The 23,729-nt window shown below is 37.0% G+C and overlaps 1 pseudogene; it reads left to right on the top strand.

The window, feature by feature from the left end:
* Window positions 1-2,299, top strand: part of LOC137639252 (ADP-dependent glucokinase-like) — a 10,182-nt pseudogene extending 7,883 nt beyond the window's left edge.
* Window positions 2,300-23,729: the final 21,430 nt, after the last annotated feature.

The following is a 23,729-nucleotide window of genomic DNA, read 5'->3' as shown; positions in this document are numbered from 1 at the left end:
GGAAGATTCATTTAATCTTTTGAGTACAAGACGGGTGAGAAATAGGGAAAGTATGAAGCACCAGGAGCAAACAGACTCATCATTCATAGTGACAATGATAACCCAAAAGTTAGCTCACTGGAGGAATTTGGAACGGAATTAAGCTCCTTCAAATCTAATCTATTAGTTGTGGGAGGTCTTCAGATGATGGACAATTTTCCTTTTCCTCCTGGTATGAGAGAGGAACGACTGAAGACCGTTAGGGATCAGATGATAATATTGCCTAGCAAAACCATAATTCACTTTGAAATGGCTTTCTACACGGAGACAGAACTTCTTAAGGATTTGAGTCAATACATTATTGCATATGCAGATTCTCTTACCATGAAAGAACAGGAACTTCCTAATCTCTACAGCATCTTGAAGTATGGACACGTCAGCTTTATTTCAGACTACAATTCACGGGAGGTTATCAGATTCTTAAATCAATTACCAAAGAAACCTGGATATCGACAAGTGACCCGTTTGCACCTTCATACTCTTGCCTTTTAAGCGATCATGATCCAGAAAGAATCTCCAAGGAAAAATCACTTGCTGCTACGAGAAAAGCTGCTCTGACAGCTAATCGCCATGTTTGTGGAAACTCTGAGATTAGCATTAAAAATGCTAAAATGTTGATGGATGACGGCTTTACAATGTCTGAAGCAGCAGGTTCAGGAAGAATCATGTTTGACACCCTGCATCCTATGTCTTGTTGGAATGAAGATGGAGAGAAAATAGAGATAGGCATTGCGAGTCCAGTACGTTTTGGCGCCGCTCTTTTGGCGAAGACGATTTGGCGCCGCCGTTTTGGCACTAAATTGTTTTGGCGCTCGTTATTTTGGCGCTAGCCCATTTGGCGCCAGCTTGAAAATTCTCTGACCTGATATATATATATATATATATATATACACACATGTGTGTGTTTATATTTAGTGCATGGGTAAAAAATAACAAAAATAAAATAGTTTATTTATTTTCAGCAATACAGTATTAAACTGCTACAAAAATGAAAAAAAAAATGAAATATATTCACCAACATGTTAATGCATTTCATAGTTATATGCCAAACCAAGTAAGTATTCCAGTGGTTCTCATGAATCAAACTACTGTACTATAGTTGAAATCGTTCATCAGTCTTAATGTATTTTAAGCGTTTTCGAGCAGGAGGATTCCCAGCAATTAATTGTTCAAAAGAATCGCGGCCTTTCTGAATTCTCTTTATGCCATCGATGAATTTCCATATAACAGGGTGGTTCATTCCAAGTTCTGCATAGATATTCTAGTGCGTAGCTTCAGCATGATTGTTTGTCCTGTCCTCGCCTAATATCGTTCGACTATACATATTCCACTTTTACGTAAGGAAAAGTGGTGAACGTCGGCCATTTCCCCTCCTCAGAGGTCTTCCTACATAATTATCTTCGACCCAGTTCATTAACGGCTGGAGCTCATCAGGTAAATATTGCGCCAAAGCATCGATGTAAACATCCATGTGAGAAATAGGTACAAAAGATAAAGCAACGATCGTTTTGGCTTTTACTGAGAAGTCGGGGTCATTATTATATAAATGTTGGAGCCCAAGTTGTTTCAGGTGCTTATGAATATTATTTACTTCTTTCAATACTTCCTGGTTCTTAGTATGAATACGCCCTTTACACTCATTTTTTGATTCACACCTCCAAAACTTGAGAGAAGGATCATCTTTGCTACATTTGTCGAACACATACATATATCCGTTGTGTGAAAATTTTGGCTTGCCTCTATTGTTTAAGATTTTTTCGGCCATTTAAGGTATGAGCTGTACAAGAAACTAAAGAAAAGCGTTTTCCAATATAAAAAGACTTGAATATGGTAACAACTAGTTTACTATTATAATTCTCAAATCAGACAAGCCTTTGGCGTAATCAGATGATCACTAAACGAGACACTGGTAAAATTATGTGATAACTAAACAAGACTTGAATATCGTAATAACTGGTTTAATATTACAATTCTCAAATCAAAAGAGGCTTTTGGTGTAATGTGGTGATCACTAAACGAGACAAAAATTTGCGTATGGTCCTTAAGTTTGTTTCTTGGCGCCTAAACAGCTCATCGTCAAAACAATGAGTGCCAAACTGTCTATCGCCAAAATGGCGGCGCCAAATCGTCAGCGCCAAAGAGTCGGCGCCAAATCGTCCTGTTCCGAGGCATTGCACCAGTACTTGTTTGTACGGCAGTGCGTCACACAGGTGGTGATGTTGACAACTTATCCGCAGCTGGACTAGTTCTGCAAGTGTAATATGCTGTGATATTGACAGCTACCACATTCAAAATGTTTCCTAAAGCAATGTAGTCCAAAATGGTAAAAAATTATATTTTCTTTGATTTATATCTAGGATAATCAAATTGAACATTCCAATAACACTGATACAGGTTTGTTATTCCCTGATATTTTAAATGTTGGTTTCATCCTCTGGGTGGTGTACGACGATTCTCCTTAAATTTGCCATTAAGAATAGTTACTGTATACAGTACAGTAATATGATATAAAATAATTTGAATGGTGAAATATAGTTTTAAAGCTGCATTTTATCAAACTTTTAGGAGGTTTTATTTTTACTGTTTTATAGTTTCTTAGGCCTAGAAGGCAATTTAATGTACTTAATTGCTATTCTTGAAAAGTACTTAACATGAGCTCATTAAAGACTACATAGCTTTTCAAAATCATAGATGGTTTTGGTGATTTAAGCCGAATATTTTTTTTTTTTTTTTATGAAAACTATTTTCCAATAATGATCAGTTTTTAAGAAAAAATAAAATAGACTTGTGAGAACAGTGAGTGAATTTCTTAATTTCAATTAGCCAGAAGATGTAATTAATATACCCTGTAGTGTATTCGTTTATTACCAAATTAAAGCTAGGTGCTAGAATAATTTGTTGAGGACATATTTGACTGTATTCTATATCCATATGCCCAGTACACTTGTATGTATTTAGCAACCTACCCCAGTTCCTATCATGATTGCTTTTAAGCTCTGCGTCAGTGTTCTTGGATAGTGAGTCTCAGTTTCCAAAACTTTTGAAGCTTAAGGGGTATGACAATCATATTTTTCAGGTTAAGCTTTTTAGAGGGATATCTCTCAGATCCAATCCTCGCCCCCCCCCCCCCTTTTTTTTAGCACATGTACTGTGCTGCAGTATTACAAATGTTGCAGAATTTCTGTCTAAAAGGAATTTGTATGACTGGTGGTGTAAATGACTATGATTTTCATAATCAACCTTGCTCAGTTGTAGTGACTGAATACATTAGGAGCATTGCTGATAAAAGGCAAAGATTGTGGGTTTATATTTAACATTTAGAAACTGAAACAAACAAGCAGAAAAGCTTTTTATTTATGAGTTTTTTTTATTCAATTTAGGTTTAGTTTCATGTTTATATGTATAGCAGGAATATCTCAATTACGTGTAACTAAAATTTTCTTTAGTACTGCCGATGCAATTGTCACCCACCCAGTGATATTACTACATTCTAGCATTATGTTACAGTATTGTTTTATGTTTTATCTTGTTAATATATTGTGAAGCTTAACCCTCCTTTTCCTTTTTCAATTATTAGTATAGTATTTCTTTGACTGATAAATGCCAAAATAACAGAAATGTATTCAGACCTCCTCACTATTATTATTATTATTATTATTATTATTATTATTATTATTATTATTATTATTATTATTATTATTATTATTATTATTATGCAACCCTAGCTGGAATGCTATGAGCCTAACAGTCCTAATAAGGAAGTTTAGTGCAGATAAATACAAACAATTGAAAAATGAACTAAAAGAAAATAATAACAAAAGAATTAAGCATTATATAATTATTAATGTATAGACAGATGAATAAAAAATCGAATATGGATTAGTTCAATATGCATGTTGTATAAGATTTTTCAAAACTGTGACCTTCCTTTGCATTCAGATCTCCCTCATAATTCTATCATGTTCGTAATACTAGGCAGGCCGTTAATTCTAATAGCCAGGCCTTCTTCATTATGAGGCTCAATACTACACAGTATTCTATGAGTTTTATTCCAGCTGTTACCAAGTTGTGGAATGATCTTCCTAATCGGGTAGTTGAATCAGTGGAACTTCAAAAGTACAGAGTTGGAGCAAATGTTTTTATGTTGGCCTGGCTGACCTGAGTCTTTTTATAGTTTATATGAAATATCTGTTTTTGACGTTGTTAATAGTTTATAGATGACATATTTATTTTGACGATGTTACTGTTTTTAGAATGATTTATTGTTAATTTGTTCTCATCATTTATTTGTTTCCTTATTTCCTTTCCTCACTTGGCTATTTTTTCCTATTGGACCCCTTGGGCTTATAGCATCTTGCTTTTCCAACTAGGGTCGTAGTTTGCCTAGTAATAATAATACATATATATATATATATATATATATAAATATATATATATATACATATATACATATATATATATATATATATATGTACACACACACACACACACACACATATATATATATATATATATGTATATATATACATGTATATATATGCAGACACGCACACACACACACACATATATATATATATATATATATTTATATATATATATATATATATATGTGTGTGTGTGTGTGTGTGTGTGAATACAAATCCCAAAGAGTTTTATCAGAAGTTAAGTGGTAGGGCAGGATTAGAAAGGAAACCATAAAAGAAATTACGTGAGTGCCATATATGGATTAGATAATAGTGAGGGGTAGATGGATATCTTTAAGGCATGGCCTTCTCGCTCTCCCAGAGATATTAGTTCAACCTATGTTTAACTAGGCTTCAGGAGGTACTAGAAACGCTGGACATCTGATCATGCCTTGATTTCATTATTAGTGAAGACTGAGCAGCCTGTCCCAGATATATCATATTCTGGTAAAATTTATATGAAATCCCAAGCAGACAAGAATGGGATTTTGCATGATCTTTAGTGCTTGGATTGGTCAAAATTATATAATAGTGTAGATCCTGTTGTCCCTTTGAATGAAAATCTAGTCAACATAATTGATAGGCGTATCCCTTCTCGTATGCTAAGGTACCGAGTGAAAGACAAACCATGGTTCAATGATGATTGTAGATGTGCTTATTTGGAGAAGCAGGAGGCCTATCACCTTTGGAAGGGTAACAGATCAGATTTGACCTGGAACAACTATACTCAGCTTCGAGCTTTTTCTCAGAGAGTTTATGCCTCAACTGAAAAGGAGTACAATTTAACCATAAAAGAAACTCTTTCTGGTACAACTCAGGAACATAAATGGTGGTCTACCCTTAAAACTGCACTCTTTCATGTAGATGCAACAGTTCCTCCTTTACTTAAACCTGATGGCTCAGTCACTCACTGTCCAAAGGATAAGGCAACCCTTTTGGCTGATGTTTTTGACAGTAAACAGAGTAATGAAAAACTTGAACTTCCTCATTCCTGTTTTCCTGAGGCTAAGCTAACTAGTTTAGCTTTTCGATCTCGTGAGATTAAAGCTCTGTTGATGGACCTTGATGATTATGGAGGTGTAGACCCAAATGGTATTTTTCCTTTGTTTTTTATAAAGACAGCAGATTTCTTAGCTCCAAAGTTATCTGTTATTTTGCGCAAGTTAGCAAGAAGAGGAGCTTTTAGCACTTGTTGGAGAATTGGTAATGTTACTCCTCTATGTAAATGTGTTTGTGGTAGCTCAAGTCCCATTGATTACCGCCCAATTTCCATAACTCTCATATTATCTAAAGTTTTTGAACGTCTTCTGGCAAAACTTCTTCATAGGCTTGCTGAAGGTAATCATCTACTCCCTAGTTTGCAATTTGGTTTTCGTAAAGGCCTTGGAGCATGTGATGCCCTTCTTACAATCTCCAATGCTGTACAGAAATCCCTTGATTGTTGTCGGGAAGTTCGTAAGATTGGCCTTGATTTTAGTGCTGCCTTTGGCCGTGTTAATCATAAGGCCCTTGTTTTCAAACTGAAACAGTTGAGAGTGGGTGGGTCGTTTCTTAGCATTATTATTGATATTTTAAGTAATAGACCTCAAAGAGTTGTTGTTGATGGGCACCATAGTGAGTATAGGAATGTGATATCCGGTGTTCCACAGGGTAGTGTTCTTGGCCCATTACTTTTCATACTATATACACATGACATGTGGTTTGGCCTAGAAAACAAGCTTGTTGCATATGCAGATGATGCTACTCTCTTTGCATCAATTCCATCCCATGAATGTTGATCTGGGGTTTGTGAATCCCTTAATAGAGATTTAGCTAAAATTAGTGCATGGTGCAAATTATGGGGTATGAAGTTGAATCCTAACAAAACTCGAAGTATGATTGTAAGTAGGTCAAGGACGGTGGCTCCTCAACATCCGGATCTCAGTATTAATAATGTTTCTTTAAATTTGTATGACTCTTTCAAAATTTTAGGTGTGATTCTCGACAGCAAATTTACTTTTGAGAAACATTTAAGGTCTGTTTCTTCTTCAATTGCACGAAAAATTGGCTTATTGAGAAAGTCTTTTAAGATTTTCGGTGATCAATCTATTCTGAAGAAATGTTTTAATTCTTTCATTCTACCTTGTTTTGAGTATTGTTCTCCTGTCTGGTCTTCAGCTGCTTGTTCTCATCTTAATTTGTTGGACAGAAACTTACGGTGTAATAAATTTCTTATTCCGGATTTAGATATTAATCTCTGGCACCGTCGTTCAATATGATCATTATGCATGTTGCATAAGATTTTTCATAACTCTGACTATCCTTTACATTCAGATCTCCCTGGACAATTCTATGCTGTTCGTATTACTAGGCAGGCAGTTAATTCTAATAGCCAGGCCTTCTCCATCATGGAGCTCAATACTTTGCAGTACTCTAGAAGTTTTATTCCTGCTGTTACCAAGTTGTGGAATGATCTTCCTAATCGGGTAGTTGAATCAGTGGAACTTCAAAAGTTCAAATGCTTTTTTGTTGACCAGGGGGACATGAGTCTTTTTATAGTTTATATATGACATATTTGTTTTTGACGTTACTAATAGTTTATATATATTATGACATATCTGTTTTGACGTTATTACTTTTTTTAGAATGATTTATTGATAATTTGTTCTCTTCATTTATATATTTCCTTATTTCCTTTCCTCACTGGGCTATTTTTCCCTATTGGAACCCCTGGGCTTATAGCATCTTGCTTTTCCAACTAAGGTTGTAGCTTGGATAGTAATAATAATAATAATAAAGTCTCAGCCCTACATGGCTGAGGACTATGAGGTGTGAAGTAGGTGATGAATGGAGGTGTATTGATTTAAAAGGTCAAGATACAAATGACTGAGGAACTCTAATTGAAGCCCATTTCGTCAATTGGCGTATATATATATATATATATATACACACACATATATATATATATATATATATATAATTTATATATATATGTATGTATATATATATATATATATATGTATATATAAATATATATATATATATATATATATTGAGTGTCTCAATGATGGGCTGGGCAATGGCGGTGGGGTAGTTTATCCACCCTGGCAGGCTCAACCATACTGCTGAGGCCAGTTCTGAGAGACCAGACCAAGACTGAACCCCTATAGGCCTTTTCCTTTATTTAAGATAGGCAAAGGCTATTATTATTATTATTATTACTTACTAAGCTACAACCCTAGTTGGAAAAGCAGTATGCTATAAGCCCAGGGGCTCCAACAGGGAAAATAGCTCAGTGCGGAAAGGAAAAAAGGAAAATAAAATATTCTAAGAAGAGTAACAACAATAAATATCTCCTATATAAACTATAAAAACTTTAACAAAACAAGAGGAAGAGAAATAAGATAGGAGAGTGTGCTTGAGTGTACCCTCAAGCAAGAGAACTCTAACCCAAGACAGTGAAAGGCCATGGTACAGAGGCTATGGCACTACCCAAGACTAGAGAACAGTGGTTTGATTTTGGAGTGTCCTTCTCCTAGAAGAGCTGCTTACCATAGCTAAAGAGTCTCTTCTACTCTTACCAAGAGGAAAGTGGCACTGAACAAGTACAGTGCAGTAACCCCTTGGGTGATGAAGAATTGTTTGGTAATCTGTGTTGTCAGGTGTATGAGGATAGAGGAGAATATGTAAAGAATATGCCAGACTATTCAGTGTGTATGTAGGCAAAGGGAAAGTAAACCGTAACCAGAGAGGAGGATCCAATGTAGTACTGTCTGGCCAGTCAAAACACCCCATAACTCTCTAGCGGTAGTATCTCAACGGGTGGCTGGTGCCCAGGCCAACCTACTACCTGCAAAATCAAACCAAACAAGACCCCAACGGCGGAGCTTCCCAGCGCCGGCGGAAGAGGGCAATGCCTGTCGAGCAGGCACCAAGGTGGGCCTTGATATAACAAGAACCCGGCAGCCCGAGGCAACCAACATCGGAGAAGCCGCCTGTCTCATGTGTCTTGAGCCGCGGTGAAAACGGTGTGGGCCAAGTGTGTGTGCGTGTCCGTTGCAAAGCCACGACCACCCAAAACAATATACCCAGCTACTGGCATTCTGTCGTTTCCTACACCCTTCTTCATCTCTTTCTCAGGAGGCTGATGGCTAACGACAGAAGCTAATACTCGGACACGAGTGGGCGTCGACGACGATATACATATATATATATATATATATATACATATATATATACATATATATATATATATATATATATAAATGTAAATATATATATATATATATATATGTATATATATATATATATATATATGTAAATATATATATATATATATATATATATATACATATATATATATATATATGGATAAATATCAACACAACATCATGTTCAAATAGAAATAAATTTCTACCTCATACTTGGGATCGAACACTAGCCCCTTCTAATGAAAGGCCATTATAATATATATATATATATATATATATACTAAGAGGCGTATCCGGCTTTGTCCGGGTATATCCATCCTTGTATTTTGAATTTTGGCGTTAATCCCACCCCCCCTCATTCCCATATTTTGCTCCATATCAATTCGTTTGTATTTTTTGAATGGTGGTTTTTTCCCATGAAAATTTATTTTTTTGGTGGGTGGGGGTGGGGCCAGTATAATTTTCCCTCTACAGCAACACAATCCTGGAGGTTCATTTATCCATTTTTCAACATTGTAATGATTTCATTTTTTATATTAAAATTAGGCTATTTTGTACTATGTCTTCAATTTTACAGGGGTATCTTGGACTATACGTGAAAGGGCCAAGACGCTATTGTACAGCTAGAGAAGGACGTGCTCTTGCTTCTACGAGCCTAACTCTATCAATATAGCAACTATTCTCAGCTCCTTCCGATGTTTTTTGGTGTTGATGGACAATCGTTTTTTTTTTTTTTTTTTTTTTTTTTTTCTGGTTATCTTGAAGTTGATCCATTCGTTGATTTATGGATTCCTTACGCCTTATAGCTGCTATTTCCTGTTGATTATTTACAAGGCGAAAATTTCTTTGGTCTTCAACCAGTGCTTCACGTGTAGTTATTATTATTATTATTATTATTATTATTATTATTATTATTATTATTATTATTATTATTATCATTACTACCTGAGCTACAACCCTATTTGGAAAAGCAGGAGGCTATAAGCCTAGAGGCTCCAACAGGGAAAATAGCCCCGTCAGATGAGAAAAAATGGAAAAAAGAATGTTTTAAGAGTTACAACATTAAAATATATATCTCCTATACAAACTTTATTAATTTAAACAAAACAATCGGAAGAGAAAAGAGAGCGAACACTGTGCTCTAGTGTACCTTCAAGCAAGAGAACTGTAACCCAAGACACTGGAAGACCATAGTACAAAGGCTATGGCACTATCCAACACTAGAAAACAATTGTTTAATTTTGGAGTGTCCTTCTCCTAGCTAGAAGAGCTGCTTACCATAGCTAAGGAGTCTCTTCGACCCTTACCAAGAAGAAAGTGGCCTCTGAATAATCGGTGGAGTAATCCCCGTGATTGAAGAAGAAATGTCTGGTAATCTGTTTTGTCAGCTGAATATGTAAAGAATAGGCCAGACTATTCAATGTGGATGTTTGTAGGCAAAGGGAAAATTGACCGTAACCAGAGAAGTGGATTCAATATAGTACCATCTGGCAAGTCGAGAGACCCCATAACTCTCTAGCGGTAGTATTTCAACGGGTGGCTGGTGCCCTCGCAAATCTACTATTCTTCTTGCGTTAGTGTTCTTTCTTAAATACATACATACATATATATATATATATATATATATACATATATTTATATTTATATTCAAATAAGCAATATATATTTTTGATACATAAATGTCTGGATTCTCCTAACGACCTCAGGATCAGAGCCCCAGGCGAAATAACACAAAGACAAGAGCATGTGACCGGCAGGGAATCGAACCCTGGCCCGGAAAGCTTGTATAGCCAGTGACTACCACTTGGCCACTAAGAAAGATAAAAGTCAATTACAATTCTTCTGTATTTATACCTGTCGAATTCAACTGTTTTGTACTTAGAATTGAAATCAACCCATCTTCACCATCGTAGCTAATTGGTAGTTTGTTACTTGGCATTCGATTAATGATAAATTTTGCACATTTAGTCGTGTTTTTCATATTCAAATAAGCCATATATATTTTTGATACATTAATGTCTGGATTTTCTTAACGACCTCGGGATCAGAGGCCTAGGCGAAATCACACAAAAACAAGAGCTTGTGACCGGCCGGGATTCGAACCCGGCTCCAGCAAGTTTGTATAGACCATGACTACCACTTGGTCACGAATAAGATAAAAGTCAATGACAATTCTTCTGTACTTATACCAGTCGAATTCAGGTGTTTTGTACTTAGAATTGAAATCAACCCATCTTCACCATCGTAGCTAATTGGTAGTTTGTTACTTTGCATTCGATTAATCATAAATTTTGCACATTTAGATGTGTTTTTCATATTCAAATAAGACGAATATATTTTTGATAAATTAATGTCTGGATTCTTTAACGACCTCAGGATCAGAGCCCCAGGCGAAATCACACAAAGATAAGAGCTTGTGAATGGCCTGGAATCGAACCCTGGTCCGGCAAGCTTATATAGACAGTGACTACCACTTAGCCATGAAGAAAGATAAAAGTCAATGACAATTCTTCAGTATTTATACCTGTCAAAATCTGGCCGGGTGGAGATTCGAACCCTCACCTGTTCGGCTGGAAACCGGGAATATGTATGGGGACTTGTCATAACCTTTTATCTCTCTTGATAGCTCAGCAGGTAGAGTTTCTGCAGGCATATTTTCCAACCAAACAGGTGGAGGTTCGAATCTCCACCCGGTCAGAAGCTGTTACCATAAAATGAATTCCAAGTGGATGTATATTCCCAAGATAGAATTCGGTATTAAATGCCATTCGTGGGTGATATTTACATTGATTGAAATCACGTGTGCTTGTGATATATATTCATTTAAAATAACCACGTGTTGCAAACTCACAATTCAGCTATCATGGTGGAGACGGGTTTATTTAAAGTGTATGAATAGATTCCTGAATTCAACAGAAATATGTACGGTGACTTTTCATAAACTTTTATCTCTCTTGATAGGTCAGTCGGTAGAGTATCTGCAGGCATGGTTTCCAGCCGAACAGTTTGGGGTTCAAATCTCCACCCGACAAGAAGCTGTTACCATAAAATAAATTCCAAGTAGATGATATTCCCAAGATAGAGTTTGGTATTAAATGCCATTCGTGGGTGATTTACATTGATTTAAATCCTGTGTGCTTGTGATATGTATTCATTTAAAATAACCACGTGTTGCAAACTCACAATTCAGCTATCATGGTGGAGATGGGTTTATATCAAATGTATGAACATATTCCTGAAATTGACAGTAATATGTACATGGACCTGTCATAAACTTTTATCTCTCTTGATAGCTTAGTCGGTAGAGTCTGTGCAGACATGGTTTCCAGCCAAACAGGTGGGGTTTCGAATTTCCACCCAGCCAGAAGCTGTTACCATAAAATGAATTCCAAGTGGATGTATATTCCAAAGATAGAATTCGGTACTATATATATATATATATATATATATACATATATATATATATATATATATACACATATATATATAATATATATATATATGTATATGTATATGTATATATATATATATATATATATATATGACTGACAAATCAAGTAAATTCCCAAGCTCCAAATATCCCTTGCTTTATTTTAATAAATCTATTACACTTGAAAAATACCAGATCTCAGAGAATATTATGCAACTCCAAGACGACAATATATATGAACACTGAAGATCCAAAGGTCTCTTTCGTTACTCAAAACTAAAACTGGGTGATTACTTCGATTCTTAGTCAGGAAATATGAGCAAATCACTGAGAAAAAATATTGGTGATCGAAATAATATAAACTTTAAAGAAGTAAATGTATTCCATAAAAGTTACTAATATAAAAAGTAACACCAATATTAATTCACTTGAAATATAAATCAGAACTAGACCTGAGAATTACAGAATGGTTAAGCTAAATTATTACACTTCACTGTTTAACACAAATCTCCCAGGCCCAGTTAAAAAAAATTTTATATGATCAAATCTACTTACATTAACACGCTAAACTTTTACCTAATTAAAATCATTCAATAATATCATCAACTTTCGAACAACACTACAGACAATATATGTAACATCGAAGAAAATATAAAACTTAATCTACTATTTTCTAACCATGTGGGAAAATAAAAATCATGTAATCCCTCGCGCTCGTACTTCGTGTGTCATACAGGTTGTAACAAAACTACGTGATATAATAAGTTAATTCTTTAAAATAACGTAAATATACAAATACAGAACTGAATGAAAACACAGTTAAATGAATGACAAAATTCTTATGTATTTAATATATATTTTTCCATCCTACATGAGTGGAACTCACCTCACATACATCTCTTAAATACACAAATCAAATATATGAATAAAATATTTACTCTTATGCTAGACCAACTTCTTCAGATAGCTCCCTACCAAACAGATTATTTATTTTGGGCCTGAATCCACTGATTCAGCATGAGATAGATTATCTGCAACCACGTTATATTTACCTGATATATGCTTTACATTAATATGATATGCTTCCAAACATAATGACCACCTAGTTATCCTTTGATTATTATTCTTTATTTTATCAACAAAAGTTAAAGGATTGTGATATAAGCAAACTAATTTCTTTATTCTGTGGTCTATTCACATAAACTTCAAATGGTCTTATCGCTGTAGTCTAGTAGGAAGATAGGGTTCCCATGCACCCCCATGATACATTTTTTTAACTTGCATTTTTGCAATCCCTGGGGTGTCTGGAAACAGAATCCCCTTTGTTCCCATTCAAAAAAATGTCCCATGTGGGTCGTTTAGCCGTCTATTTGTCCGCCATCTTGGATTTCTTGAGATGTAAAAGTTAGGGGTAGGGGAAATATAAAGGACCTTTTCGTAAAGAAATAAATTAGTTACAGGTACAAACTAGGTATCATTGGAATGGGTATGAACAGCACTATCACAAGAACCCATCACTTATTCGGTCATGACATTGATGACGTCATCAGGGGTCAAAAGGTCACGTTAAAGGGGCACTAGTCAAAATTCGGGCCCATCCAATTTGTTAACCATCCTGCACCTAACTGAATAAATATTTTGGATTCTACTTTGCTTCAAAGAAAGTGTACATGAATAGGTAGTTTTTAAATCTAAAACAAATTAATTAACTAGAGTGTAACATTATTAACCCTTTCCACGAATAAAACGAAAATATTGAAAATATTATTTTTTTTAAATGAAATTAATGTGAAATTCCAGTTCGACACATCTTTGTTTTCTCTGCCTTTCTGTTATAGAAAAGGCCTTATATGTTCCAATGAGTCCCGAAATACAGTCTATGTATAATTCCATTGGTATCTTCACTTGGTATTATCGGAATATGCATTACACACATATATATATAGATAGAATGTCTGAAAACGAGTTGCTATAACACGCAGGCCAAAAATATATTAACTTGCAATATTATCATGACTGCCAAAAGTCTCAATGTTCATATTAATCTAATCTTCATTATCACTGAGAAGTTCTTCATTGTCACTGTCTTGGTCAGCCTGTTCTCCATCAGGGTCATTATCAAACTGTTCCATCTTTTCCGTAGTCTTGTGAACTAAGTCTATCAAGGCAGGGGGAAGTACCGGGCTGCAAGACCACACTGGCTCCAGAACACCCTCATAATTTTGTTCCCAACCTTGTTCAGGATCACATGGCTTTGGAGACCAGAAGATTGGAATATCTGCTCCCTTGTAGATAGCTAGGCGATGGTTCACTCAACGAATGTGTGGGATAAGGTTGTCTCGGCAAGGTGGCAAATGGGAGAGGTCAATCTTAGATTTTGTTGTCAGTTGCTCATCTCCCCCAACCATCTTCCTTAACATGATTCCACGTACAGTGTCAATAGATTTCTGTCTGGAGTAGCCATACATCAGACATGTGATTGCCTCGATATCATCAATCGTTTCTGGCTCTACCGAACATTCATCCCCAAGTTTTCTGAAAGGAGATGAGTATAATCATATCAATTGCCGCACAAAATTGATAAGTCGTGTATGATCAATCACACTGAGCCAGAAAGTGGCAGTTTTCCCTAAATGGCCATCACGAACCTTGTCTTCGTAAGCCTGGTACTTGTCCAAAATGATGACAGTAGATGGATCATGCAAGGCATGATCAAGAGACTCACGACTGCAGTTCTCGACAGCACTGAGCAGGGCCACAGGGTTAGTGATATCTACATTCTCCTCTTCACTGAAGCGCTCTATCAACAACCGCTCCATTGCTTCACTAACAGTCTTCAGACAGAATAGAGCTTTGGCGTATGCCTTCCCTTTGAGCACACTCTTAAGACAGCCACTGGTTACAAGTCTAGCCTCAAGGAGGATTTCAGCGTAGCCAGAGCCCAGACATTTGTGACCAGTCAACATGACTACATAGTTCATCACTGTGTGGAAAGACCCCGGGGTTACCACATGGTTCTTGTATTCTTCAGGAAACTTCCAAATGAGGGGGAGTGCTTTCATGCAACCTCCAAGGTCAAAGGTGCTAAGAACATATTTCTGGCCGACCTCCAGCGTAGCATCTTCTGAACGCTTCAACAGCTCCCTGATCACGGAATATTCGGTGAACGGCTGATTGATCGGGTTGAAATAGTCAATGGTCGATTTCCGAGATGGTTTTTTGCCAGTAGCTGAGATGAAGCCACCAAATCCAGGGACAAGTTGCGTTTCTTTATCGTGTTTACTGCCAGTGACCATTCATATTAGTAACCACAAACGGTACTCTTGGATGCACTCTGCATACAACTTATCGTTTGTGATGGGTGGACTGAACTTTGCTCCTGGTGGAAACTTGGGCCCAACGCGACCATAAATATGAAGAGGGGGCAATGTTGCTGGGGTTCCAACTTCCAAACAACGAGTCCTATTCCGCTGCTTGAGTGGGAGAGTTCTATCTTTGTCGGCAATGTCAGCATTCGGTTTCACCTCCTTTATCATAATCCCTCCCGTGCTGTTCACCACGTTTGATCCATGGACATTTGTAGTTATTTTGTTTAAGTTGTCCCACTAAACATGGAAAACTTCGTTGTCCTCACCAATAGCAATTTGGGGAGTGAGCGAGGAGGAAACATCGTCAATGGCTTCTGCCAGTGCTGTCTCAACTTCCAAGCCAAAGTCATAGGACTCACTGTGACCTAATCTATGGAGTATATTGGTGAGTTGCTTGCTTCTATACAGGTGTTGTATGGTGCTGCAAAGCAGAATGTGTTTAGGTAATTTCCACTCTCCGTTTGTCACAGCACGGCAGATGTCCTGGAAATGAAACCACTAGACATTAGACAGAAAATGGTTTACATTTTCATTACAGAATGTGGTAAAACTATATATCAAGATGGTAAAGCGAATGTGGTTAAATCTCCCCTGAGCTATGGAAAGGACCAGACGTCGGCACTTTTCAGACTTTTCCACGACTACTTCATCCACCAGAAGAGTCGACAGGAACTTCTTAAGTTCTGTTGGAAGGTATTCTTCTGATGCTCTGGCATCCAGCTCATCAGCTGTTGGAGGCCAAGGAAGTGGTGTTGACTCATGGAACATCCTCTGAACAGCAATGCGCAAGTGCAAGGCAACATCCTCAAACTTGTCTCTGGAACCAAGTCTATAAGCATATGTCACTGCTTCCGCAACAGAGATGCTTTTGCTGTACACCAGGTTGAAGGTTATGCATCCCCTGTCCCCAGGAAAAACTTTTGTGAAAGCGATGCTCTTATTAATTTCGTGTTTTTGAAGTCGGGTCTTCAGCTTGTCACTTCTGAAATCTGGATTTGGAAATCCACAGCGTTCAAGTTCTTTGACGTATAGGTGGCGGAAGGTTCCAAGTTGCACGACCTCCTTCTGGCCAATAACTCTCTCACGTATAAAATTCAGAATTTTATTAAGTGAGTTTTGATGAGCTTCATGCTTTTCATCATGCTTGTCTTCAGTACTTCTGTTGGCTTGATAACGTAAGTAATTCACATGTCTCAGTTTGAAAGAACTATGAAAGGATTTATGGAAATGAGCCTCCCTTGCAAATAAATCTTCGCCTGCCCCTTTGCAATGTAAACGATTGTCTCCCATTTCTAGAGCTTGGGATTCAATATGAGTCCAAGCTGCTTCCTTTCCCTTGAAAGATGCAAACTGGACACAACGTTCAGTCCTTCCAGAAACTTTCGTCTCAAGCTTTCCACAGAAAATACACTCAGGTGGAAAAATGTTCTTGGAAGAGGTTGATGATTTACGAGGGGATCGAATTGTTGAAGATTCATCGTCTAGCACAACACATTTCAAATGATCCTGATGTTTGGTAAAGGCCTGATAGCAACCCCGGTGATAGCCTGTCATTTCCAAGTCCAAACCATCAAGACTGTCTGGAATTAACTTACACACAGCTTCCATACGAGCGGGTGAATCATGTGACTGAAGGAGCCGTTTCTTACGAAGATTATGAAGAACAGGCTGACCAAGACAATGACAATGAAGAAGAACTCATTGATAATGAAGATTAGATTAATATGAACATTGAGACTTTTGGCAGTCATGATAATATTGCAAGTTAATATATTTTTGGCCTGCGTATTATAGCAACTCGTTTTCAGACATTCTATCTATATATATATATATATATATATATATATATATATATATATATATATATATATATATATATATATATATATATATATATATATATATATATATGTGTGTAATGCATATTCCGATAATACCAAGTGAAGATACCAATGGAATTATACATAGACTGTATTTCGGGACTCATTGGAACATATAAGGCCTTTTCTATAAAAGAAAGGCAGAGAAAACAAAGATGTGTCGAACTGGAAATTCACATTAATCTCATTTAAAAAAAAATAATTTTTTCAATATTTTCGTTTTATTCGTGGAAAGGGTTAATAATGTTACACTCTAGTTAATTAATTTGTTTTAGATTTAAAAACTACCTATTCATGTACACTTTCTTTGAAGCAAAGTAGAATCCAAAATATTTATTCAGTTAGGTGCAGGATGGTTAACAAATTGGATGGACCCGAATTTTGACTAGTGCCCCTTTAACGTGACCTTTTGACCCCTGATGACGTCATCAATGTCATGACCGAATAAGTGATGGGTTCTTGTGATAGTGCTGTTCATACCCTTTCCAATGATACCTAGTTTGTACTTGTAACTAATTTATTTCTTTACGAAAAGGTCCTTTATATTTCCCCTACCCCTAACTTTTACATCTCAAGAAATCCAAGATGGCGGACAAATAGACGGCTAAACGACCCACATGGGACATTTTTTTGAATGGGAACAAAGGGGATTCTGTTTCCAGACACCCCAGGGATTGCAAAAATGCAAGTTAAAAAAATGTATCATGGGGGTGCATGGGAACCCTATCTTCCTACTAGACTACTGTGATTAGTGCTAGTAGTTCCTTTTCAACTGTAGAGTAAGCTCATTGATGCTTCTACAGCTTTGACGACATAAAACAAACAGGGTGAAGAATTCCTTCCTTGTCTTCTTGCAATAAGACAGCCCCAATCCCATTATACAACGCATCCACTTTGATAAGGAATTTCTTGTTGAAATCTGGTGCTTGCAGTATCAATTTCGAGGTTAATATGGCCTTTTTTCTGTTGAAGGATTCCTGACACTCGCTGTTCCATACAAACTTTTTCTTGGGGCTAGTCAAATCGATCGAGGGAGCAACTACAGCTCAAAAATTCGGGCAAAACTGTATGTAGAATCCTGCCAGCCCTAAAAATCGTTCTAAATGCTTCTGCATTGTTGGGGTTGATATTCTCCTTACTCCTTCGATGTTAGTGGTTACTGGGGCAATTTGTTTTCTTCCGACCTCAAATCCCAAGTACCGAACTGTTGCTTTTCCAAATATGCTCTTCTCCCGGTTAATCGTCAAGTGTGCTCCCCGCAGTTTTTGAAATACCTTCTTCAGGATTCGGAGATGCTCTTCCCAGGTAGATGAAAATATTACTGTATCGTCGAGATATACTCCAAATCCTTCAATCGATCCTAGAAGGTTAGCCATCACACGTTGAAAGGTAGCGGTGGCATTCATTAGACCCAATGTCATGACTGTGTATTGATATAACCCAAACAGGGTTATAAAAGGTGATAACAATTTTGCATTGTCGTCTACAGGAATTTGAAAATAGCCTTTTAACAAGTCGATCTTAGAGATGAACCTCACTTGTCCAACACTGTCAAGTAGTTGGTCTATGAGTGGCAATGGGTAATTGTCGGACACACTGATCGAATTCCACTTTAGATAGTCTGTACACAGCGTGAAGGATCCGTCTGGATTTTATATGAGCAAGCATGGTTAATTGTAGGGGGTAGAACTTTCTTCGACAAATCTGTTTTGTAACAAATAACCGATTGTTTTTTCTCATTACTTCTAGGTTATACGGCAACACTCGATAAGGGCCTTGCTGGAATGGTCTTCCCGTGGTTTTGAAGGGTATCTCATGCCTCGTCGACAATTTCAGGGAAACTTTTATTTAATCTGCATAATTCCTCTTGCTGCTCCTTGTTCAAATGAGTTAATTTGTAGTCCAAGTTCTAAATGATAGACGGATTATTCATTTTACTTACAGCCCTCACCTCATATCTGTTGTCGTTTTCCGGAGATGGAATTGCTTGCGCCATACACACCTGGGAAGCTTTTTTACCAAAATAATTTTTCAGTAGGTTAACGAGTACTTTGCTGCGACTTTTCCTTCCTCATGGTGTTTCAAAAACGTACGTCAGGTCACTGGTCTCCAAAATCAGGAATGGTTCTTGGAACTTGGTGAGTGGAAATTTCCTTATCAATAAGAAAACCAACACCTGTTGTCCTACCGCAAACTAACTGTCCTTAATTTTCATATGAAACTTTTTTTTCATTTTTCCTTGACTGGCTTTCAGGTTTTCAAGAGGAAACTTTCATATCTTGCCGATCCTTTTCCTCAAATTCTTGACATATTCCCCCATCCGTTTCCTCTCGATCTTTCCCTTTTTCTGCCAAAATTTTAATCGGTCTTCTTACTTCTCGTCCGGACACCATTTCATTCGGGCTACATCCCATGCTTTCTTGATAAGCACTGCGTACCTTAAATAACATCAATGGTAGTCCGATGTCCCATTCATTTTCTGTTTCATTGCAGTAATTGCTTAATATACTCTTTAGGGTTTCATGAAATCTCTCTAAAGCATTTTGGGTCTCCAGTTGATAGGCAGTAGACAGCTGTCATCTCACATCTAATAGTTTCATCATGTCCTGCCAACAGTTTTGACGTGAAATTTGTTACTCGGTCACTTTGAACGATTTCCAGAATACGAACCTTAGTAAAATATGTCTAATAACTTCTCGGCGATTACTTTGGCTCTGATGTTCCTGACAGGTATAGCTTCTGGGTATCTCGTCATTGGACACATCACAGTTAACATATATTCGTGACCTTTCTTCATCCTTGGTAACAGTTCCACAACGTCAATAATCACTTTGCTGAAAGTGTTCTCCTCGTACTTCAATCGGGTGTAAGGGCGCTTTCTTGATGTACTCAGTAGGCTCTCCAGCCATCTGACAAACAGGACCTGTATGACAAAGCTTGCTCACATCCTTATGCATGCCAGGCCTGAAGAAGTGTTACATAATCTTCTCCGTCGTCTTCCTTATTCCCATGTGTCCCATCACATGCTCTACGGCAATCACATGTCCCCTCAGCAGAGCAGGAATTAATACCTGACAGTATATGTCCCATTCAGCATTTCCAGGGATATCGGCGGATCTATGCTTCCCCATAAGCAATTCATCTTTAAGAGAAAAACAGGTAAGTTCCTGCTGCACCTTCTAATCCACCACACAGTAAAATAATTATGTTAACATCACATCCTTCCGTTGCATCCTATCAGCCTTTTCCGGCTCACTTGTCCTACTGAATTTCTCTATTTCTTCCAATTCCATTGCTTCCTTGTCTTCCTGTTCATTTATGTGTAGTTCCTCTTCTTTCGGGCTCTCTAAGGAGCTCTCCTCTATCGTACCATCAAGGGAATACTCTTCTTCTGAAAACATATCCTCCAAGTTCATCGTTCCTTTGGTTTCTCTCTCTTCTTTTGCAGCCACTTTCTTTGTCATACTCCTAGTCGTCACACAACTAGGAAACGGATACGGGTAGTCCTTCTTGAATTCAGTCGTAGGACTATACCTCAATGGTTTCTCCGTTACAATGGGACAAGACACAAATGGCTCTTAATCAACCTCATTTCCCAGTAGGATTTCTACTCCTTCGACACCCAATGAATCCTTTACTGCAAAATCAGAATGACCAGTCACCAACTTGCATGACAGTTTTAAATGGCAAATAGAAGTAGCCTACTCAAAATTACCAAATCTCCTGTGAGAGATTGGTCCGACATCATGTGTACACCTTGTGTCACCACACTATAATTAGATCCTATGTCACGTAATATCTTGAACGGGATCTGCTCGCTCCCATAAAGAACTGGTAACATACCTTCATAAATATACGGTTTAAAAACATCCATGTTGTTTGCGGTTGTCCTGTTCATCATGTAAACATTAGCTGGCTTATTTTCCTCGTCGACCCTTCCCATTTGATTATTTTTCTTCCCATTCTATGAAGTTGAATTATCCTTAACCATTAAAGCAACTGCTTTCAGTTGGTTTGACCAGTATACCTTACTGATATGGCCTTTCCTGCCACACTCATAACAGACGATATTAAACTTCTGCACGACTTTCACGATACCTGAAGGAGGGCGATTCGACGATTGCTGTTGTGGTACTGTCTGATTCTGCTTTGGAATAGCACCAGTGGTACTTCCGCTTTAACTATTGAACCAGTTTCCATAGTTATTAATGAACTGGTTTCCATGGTTCGGCGAATACTTGACACTTGGTCAGAATGAGAGTTGAAACTTAATAGCCAAATAGGGTTCATGAACGATAATATTTTAATCTTCACTCAGTGAAGCGGCTTTAACAATTTTTTTTTACCTCTCTCTCTGTCAAGCACGAATTCCTTGAAAATATTGTTCCAGCACTATTAGTTCTAAATCAGCCATCTCTCTCACTTTAGCTGCCTCTATCCATCTTTTGAAACATCATCGTACCTTATACTGTAAGTGTAATCCAGAAAAGTAATTTTCTTATCCTTCCGTAAACTTTGGAATCTTCATGTGATACACTTGCATCATGCTACTTGTAAATTCTTGATACTCCTTCCTCTGGTCCTGAGACAAAGCAAGATACGACTGCGTCCTTTTCCAATAAGGACACTCAATAACACAGGGCATTTATCCTTAGCCATTCCATCAGCGACGTAACCATTTCAAAATGATCGAAAAATTCGTCGGGAGCTTCTGTTAATTTCGGAATCAACCTATTTGCATTCGTCACATTAAACACTGGATTGTGCATAGCAGGAATCAACTCTGTATGAGTTCCTGATCTTCCACATGCAATCAATAATACCAATTCCCTCGCATGTCTAGCTTCTTTTCTCTCACTTTCTTACAATCTTGCTTGCCTTTCCTTCATATGTCTGGCAATCTCTCTTACCTCTTCTCTCTCTCTCTTTCCTCTCGTCCTACGATTTCTCTTGCCTCTTATCTCTCTCCTTCTTCTTGTCCTGCAATTTATCATCTTGCTATTTTTTTTGCCTCTTCTCAGATTAATCCCTTCCTGCCATCATCTTCAACCTAATCAAATTCTCTTCTGCTGTACTTCATTTAATTTCATCCTCTACATTCCTTTCTACTTTCATTCCTTCAGTTCTTAGGTCAACTAATTCTTGCTTCGCTACAAATTCTGCTTCAGTCTTCTCCAACAGTTCGCGAGCTGCTACAATATCTTTTTCTGACAACCATCTTGAGTCTATTAACGCTTCTAAGGCTAAACACTTGATTAGGTCTTTAATCATTCCACTTGTTGCATGGCCACCACATGCCATTAAAATAGAAAGCCACTAAGCTTTAGTTACATTAGCTTCCAAAAATTCCTTGACAATTGGGTTTCCTAAAAATTCTTTTACTTTGCTATCTTGTACTTTATAAAAATTTATACCTCCCTGGAAATATATCTTAACAATACACAGAATCCTATCATCACTAAACTCTTCAAACCTTTAATGGAAACACAGACCTGCTATCACAAATATTTAAAACAGACTCACTCAATCCCGTGGCTAAGCACCAAAAATATATATTAGAGGTGGCCAATTACGTGTATTCCGGAACTCCAAAACTCACCTGCTTTATTTTACATAAATCCATTACACTTGGAACACACCAGAGCGTTGAGAATATAATGCAAATCCCAGACAGCAATATATATGAACCCTGAAGATCCAAAGGTCTCTTACGTTACACAAAAGCAAAAATAGGTGATTACTTTATTTGAACTATTCTAAAACTAGCATCTTACTTCGGTTCTTAGTCAGGGAATACGATCAAAGCACTGAGAAAAAAATATTGGTGATCGAAATGATACACATTTTACAAAAATGAATATATTCTATAAAGAGTTAACAAAATTCTAATTTAACATCAAAATTAAATTTTTCAAAATATAAATCAGAACTAGATCTGAGTATATGACAAAAAAACGATACTCTGTAGAATAATACAATCACTTGTTTCACAGTAAATTAATTTATGAAAAATATTTAATTTTGAAAATGAAAAAAGTTAACACTTGACACTCTACTGATTAAACAATAATGAAATTTGCATATATGTAACTATTACACTTGCGTCTTTTGGTTCACACAAGGTTACAGAATGGTTAGGCAAAGTTAATAAACTTTACTGTTTAACATAAATCTCAAAGCGCCAGTTACAAAATTTCATATGACAAAATGTACTTACATTAATACATTACACTTTTGAATAATCATCCAATAGTATCACCAACGTTCGAACAACACTACACACGATGCACATTAGATAGAAATCGCTATTCACTTTTGAGAGGATAGGCTATACACACCTGAGAGGAGAGAGAGCTGGC

Source organism: Palaemon carinicauda, chromosome 4, assembly GCF_036898095.1.
Source record: "Palaemon carinicauda isolate YSFRI2023 chromosome 4, ASM3689809v2, whole genome shotgun sequence".
NCBI lineage: Eukaryota > Metazoa > Arthropoda > Malacostraca > Decapoda > Palaemonidae > Palaemon > Palaemon carinicauda.
This window is presented reverse-complemented; position numbering and strand designations above follow the sequence as displayed.